The sequence below is a fragment of the Anolis sagrei genome, chromosome 2 (genome assembly GCF_037176765.1).
Source record: "Anolis sagrei isolate rAnoSag1 chromosome 2, rAnoSag1.mat, whole genome shotgun sequence".
Taxonomy (NCBI): Eukaryota; Metazoa; Chordata; class Lepidosauria; order Squamata; family Dactyloidae; genus Anolis; species Anolis sagrei.
In genome coordinates this window covers 296,941,331-296,947,330 of record NC_090022.1, presented here as the reverse complement: position 1 = coordinate 296,947,330, position 6,000 = coordinate 296,941,331, and the positions used below count along the sequence as shown (strand labels likewise).

At 40.4% G+C, this 6,000-nt stretch overlaps 1 protein-coding gene across 9 annotated transcripts in view; it reads right to left on the bottom strand.

Moving 5' to 3' along the window:
• Positions 1 to 313: 313 nt before the first annotated feature.
• Positions 314 to 6,000, bottom strand: part of CELF4 (CUGBP Elav-like family member 4) — a 1,028,038-nt gene continuing 1,022,351 nt past the window's right edge. For all 9 annotated transcript variants that reach the window (XR_009630571.2, XM_060761189.2, XM_060761193.2 and 6 more), the window contains one exon: positions 314 to 2,839. The gene's annotated coding sequence lies outside the window, so the exon portion shown is untranslated. The remainder of the gene's footprint in view (positions 2,840 to 6,000) is intronic.

The window sequence follows — 6,000 nt, the reverse complement described above, 5'->3', positions numbered from 1 at the left end:
GCATGACAAAGCCCTCTAAATCGGAAATCAAACAGCCAACTTGAGTTGGGAGAATGCCGCGTCTCTAATTTGTATGTACCTTTTTTGATCTCCTCACCTACTAGGTTTAAGGTAAATCGCTACGGAATACCAAGGAGACATTCAATGAAACGGGGCCATTAATTCAGCCCAATGAGAGATGTTTTATATAACAAAGGGATTTGCGCTGATACTCAAACAATGTATATTAATGAAAGAGTTGAAAGAGATTCATTTGGTTCTCAAAGCAAACACATTAAGGGAGGGAAAAAATGATTGAGAAGTAAAGCATACCTCTTTTTTTTTAAACTGTGCTTTATTTAGGGCTAAGCTGGTAAGCGTCATTCAATAATTACAGAAGATTACAAGGAGTTTTAGGGAATTGAGAATCAGAGAGCAGTTGTCTGGAACTGCGACGGTATTTATACACCTAGATACGGCCTCATTTCGGCTGTCTTTATCCCAGCTAAACAACCAAAGAAGGCCAGGGGCTGTTGAGCCAGCATAAGGACTTTAAAACAGGCCCAACAGGGAGAAAAAGTAACTTTTTTCATAAAACGAAAGAAAGAAAGAACCTCAAAACTAACCAAAAGACAAAGCATTGATCTGAAATGTTATTTCTTTTTTCTTTCATCCAAGAAAATGGAATAAGGAGGGGGAAATACACCCTTTAAAAAAAAATCAAGTCGTAACACCGTGGAAATAAATTATAATAAATATGATATACTTTAAAATATATTGTGTTCTTAAATAATTCATTGTTTCTATTTTTTTTTCTGATTCAGATTTTAAAGCAACTTTTTTCAACTGCTCTAAAGTCATTTACCAAAGATAAATATCGTGCTTTCCTTAAATAGTTTTTTTCCTTGATTTTTTTTCTCTATCATTACAATTAAAAGTCCTACAAAATATGCAAATTTATTTACAGAAAAACAGAGCCAGCATCTTTATTATTTTTTTTAAACATCCCCCTGTTTTTCAAAATTCCTTGTAAACAGTTTCAGAAATTCTTCAAAGAGATTGCATTTTTGTCATATTTTTTTTCCTGTTTTTTGTGTCCGTTTTTAATTTTTTTTTACTCGTTTTTTTCTTTTCTTTTCTTCGTCTTCTTTTTTTTCGTTTGTTTGTTTGTTTGTTTAAGATTAAGGTTCTAGGCTAAACCCTGCTCCCACCCCACCCCGCTTTTGTCCTGAAGGATCCTAGAGCAAAATATGAAAGCTACGGAAGCCAAAGATGATGGGAAAAGTCTCTTGACGACAAGTATATGGAAAGATGAAAGCGTCTTAAGCTGTGGTTTTCCCTTTTGCAATCCCCCCCTTTTCCTTCCCCTCCCACCCTCTATTTTTGCTTTCTGTTTCATTGAGGTCGACCTCACTTTTCTGGGGGGGGTTTTTGTAAGAAGACAGCCGTTAGATGTTTCCCGTTTCAGCGTCGCCGGTCTACAGGAAATGGAAAAAGTTGTTTTCTGTTTGCGTAATTCGTTTATTTATTGATTATTAGCTGGAATGCTTGCGGTTAAAAAAGCTGCCGAGTTTAAGCCGTCGTCTTCTTGGCCTTCCCCAACCCTTCCCCTCCCACCCTGATCCCGCCCCGAAAACCCCCCCAAAAATAAGACACAGCTTTCCAACAGCGGTTGGCTGAGAGCAGGAACGGATTTCAATCTAAACTCTACAAAAGTTACAGTTCTACAACATCTTTGTTTTTTGTAGCATGAATGCTAACGTCTATGTATATTTTTTTGCTTTTTTTCTGCTTTTTTAATGTCATCTAATCCCTTCTTCCCTATTATATAGGTATTTTAAAACTTTTTTCTTACTTTTTTTTTCATCTTTTAAATTCTGTACAACTATTAGGATTTTATGGGAGAGAGAGAGAGAGAGAAGGGGGGGAGTCAGAAGCATTTACAAACCTGTTTTTCTTTTTTCTTTTTCCCTTTCTGTTTCTTGTCTACTTTTCATTTCCACCTTTTTCCAGTTTTCTATTTTATTTCCTTGCCTTTCCGCTATTGTATTTCCACCTCAACCTGTCCCTTCGAACCACTCCGTCCGTACATATTATACAGAAAACCATATGAAAGTTTCATAGACTCTAATTAAGGTATAACCAAAGATCCGCCCCAAGTATCAAAGAACTATTATCTTGCCATTTTTTTTGTGTTTAAAAGCGTTTTAAGCATATTTTTTTTTCAGTTTTTACATATTTCATATAATTGCTCTCTCGAAAACTGTTATAGGAACAGCTCAGAGAAGAAAAAAAAGGAAAGAACTTCTTTAATTTACATACAGCTACAAGTCTGCGATAAAAAGTTATGTCCTTTGGTCCCTATATAGCTAAGGAATGACAGATAAAGATGCTTGAGTGATGGGTACCATGGGGGTATCCATAGCAACCGCATCCCAGGTGGCAAACAGGCACTCCTTTGTCAGTATCAAGGTTTGCATTTCCTGTTTGGAAGAAAAGCCGCTGTGGTGACATCCGTTTCTCTGCAGAAATCCTAGTCGATCTGCCTCCTCTTGCAATCGTTTTGTTTGTTTGCTTGTTTGCTTGTTTCTTTGTTGTGATGGGTTTCGTTTTGTTCTGTTTTCTCAAGCGGGTATCCTTCTTCGAAATCTCAGCCGACGTGACTTTTCTTGGAGCAAAATGTTGACAGTCTGAACAATCAGAAAGAGAGTAAGTCTGAAGTTGTTGTTGTTTTTTGTTTCAGCTCGACTGATAATTTGCTGATATGTTAAAGGTGTAATCCAACAGTTCTCGTTCCTATATATATTTATTTAATATATATATATATATTTCTCTAAAGGTGGCCCATTCAGCTGATGCCCTAAAAAAAGAGAAAAGGAGACAAAGAGAGAGGTGAAGGAGGATCGTTGCAAAGTCAACTCACGCCACCGAAAAACGAAACAGATTGAGAAAAAACAAACCCAAAGGAAGAATGAAAGAGAAAGTTGACAAGAGGAAAGAAGATTAAGAGAGCACACGTTTTTTTTAAAAGGAAAGGAAATACAAAGGGATAAAGAGGTAAATGCTGGAGAACACCTGTTTCCAAGACAATATCGCTCTTCCATTGAGGAAACTACATATAAATTTGGTTAATGGGTTCAGGATCAGACCCTTCGACTTCTTTAGAACTCATAAAATAAAATTGACTCCATCTCCCATGAATGAGGTGATACTCCCCCATATTTCTCTATGTGCTAACAGCCTGAAGAACATATCATAGTAACACAATCTGGAATACAGTGGGCTCTTGGTATCCACTGGGGTTTGGTTACATGGACAGCAAAATCCATGCATGTTCAAGTATTCTTTTGCAAGGGCACAGTAAAATGCTGTCCCTTATATATGTCCTTTGGTGGCTTTTTGGGTATAGTTGCATCCATGGATGTCGAATCTATGGATATAGAGGGCCAACTGTATTCCTTTTCTACTAGTGAAGAAGCAACACTGACACTATAGAACAGTGGTTCCCAAACTTTGGTCTTCCAGGTGCTTTGAACTTCAGCTCGCACAATTCCTAACAGTTGGTAAGCTGGCTGGGATTTCTGTATTCCTTTTCTACTAGTGAAGAAACAACACTGACACTATAGAACAGTGGTTCCCAAACTTTGGTCTTCCAGGTGCTTTGAACTTCAGCTTCCAAAAGTCCTAAGATTTGGTAAGCTGGCTGGGATTTCTGGGAGTTGAAGTCCAAAACACCTGGAGGACCTAAAGTTGGGAACCACTGGTATAGAAACTCAAAGCAGATCTACACAGATCCACAATCCCAGGGCCAATCCAGGTAGAGTCCTGAATGTGGATCGGCCCTGCTGTGTGGCCACCCTTACCATTCCCACCCATTCTTTGTGACATGGTGGTTTTGGGGCACCTCATGGGTCCTCCTGGTTGGCCATTGCCTGCAGTGACATTGGATAGGTGATGAAGTGACATGGGAGGATAGGAGGAATTGCTCGTTCTTCTCCCAGCTCCCTTCCAAGGTCACCCCATCATCCCAGTCAACATTACTGTAGGCCAGTGGCTCCCAACCTTTTCTCCTCCAGGTGTTTTTGGACTTTAGCTCCCACAATGCCTAACAGCTGGTAAAATGCCTGGGATTTCTGGTAGTTGAAGTCCAAAATACCTGGAGGAGAAAAGGTTGGGAGCCACTGGCCTACAGTAATCATAGAATCATAGAATCACAGAATCAAAGAGTTGGAAGAGACCTCATGGGCCATCCAGTCCAACCCCATTCTGCCAAGAAGCAGGAATATTGCATTCAAATCACCCCTGACAGATGGCCATCCAGCCTCTGTTTAAAAGCTCCCAAAGAAGGAGCCTCCACCACACTCCGGGGCAGAGAGTTCCACTGCTGAACGGCTCTCACAGTCAGGAAGTTCTTCCTCATGTTCAGATGGAATCTCCTCTCTTGTAGTTTGAAGCCATTGTTCCCTTGCGTCCTAGTCTCCAGGGAAGCAGAAAACAAGCTTGCTCCCTCCTCCCTGTGGCTTCCTCTCACATATTTATACGTGGCTATCATATCCCCTCTCAGCCTGGGATGATGTAGACTGGGATGATGGGGTGACCTTGGAAGGGAATTGTATTGTTGAAGGCTTTCATGGCAGGAATCACAGGGTTGTTGTAGGTTTTTTGGGTTGTATGGCCATGTTCTAGAAGCATTCTCTCCTGATGTTCTGCCTGCATCTGTAGCAAGCATCCTCAGAGGTTGTGACTGGGTTGTTGTAGGTTTTTCGGGCTATATGGCCATGCTTCTAGAACATAGCCATATAGCCCGAAAAACCTACAACAACCCAGTGATTCCAGCCATGAAAGCCTTTGACAATACGTTGTGAGGATGCTTGCCACCTCTGAGGATGCTTACCACAGATGCAGGCGAAACGTCAGGAGAGAATGCTTCTAGAACATGGCCATACAACCCGAAAAACATACAACAACTCACCAGGTATTGCTTGCCATGCAAGTTGGGTACCAAACAACTCAGGATGAAATTCCCTTTTCTACCCAACCATTCTTCCCAGGTTTTGGCAACCTCGCATGCTTTGCTACCTGCCAATGAAGCATTTTTCCTTTGCAAATGGGAGAAAGCCACCCTTTGAACAGGCGGACTGGAAAATGAAATGGCTTGGAAGGAGCTTCCCCTCTTCTCCTCCTTCCCTCCTTCCCTCCCTCTCCCTGCAATAATAAACATAAAAATGTAAAGCTAACATTTCTTAAATTTTCCTTTAATCATGATCCAACTAAACTTGACATTTAAGGAGGATGCTTAATCATTACGGATTAGCTCTTATCTCTTGCTAGCAAGCAGGTTTCTCGTCTTATACACTGGGTGATTTATTACATCAAGAAACTTAGAAACCCGCCAAAGCTCCCCTCCGGTGGAGAAAGGTGTCATGCGTTATATCAAACCATGCTGGCAGGTTTTCCACACTGTTGATTGAACAAACAGCAAACCGTACACAGCGGTCTCAACAATTACAACACCAAAAATAATAAGAATAGAAGAGGAAATTAAAAAAGAAAAAAGGAAAAGGAAAACACGGACCCAGGACCCCCTTTTTTCTCAGTTGTAAACCAAACAAAAAAAAAGACCAAAAATTAAAATGCCACTTCCTTTTTGAATCAAGATGTGTCTCTCCTTATAAGAACAGGCCCCCTCCCCACAAAAAAGCAAAACCAATGGGTTTATTAAGAGTTCCTGTGCTACAAAACCTTAAAATTAGGGATTCTGATAAGCTGGAAGAAGAGCCTTTTTTTCTGCTTCCTAACTTGATTTGGAATATAGCTGTTTTCTTTTTGTAAAACAACTGTCATTAATTCTGAATTTTTGGGAGGTACTAGAAAATAATTAAGAAATGAAGGAAAGAAAGAAAGGGAGGGAGGGAGAGAGGGAGGGAGGAAGGAAGCAAGCAAGGAAGGAAAGAAGGGAGAGAGGAAGGAAGGAAGGAAGGAAGGAAGGAAGGAAGGAAGGAAGGAAGGAAGGAAGGAAGG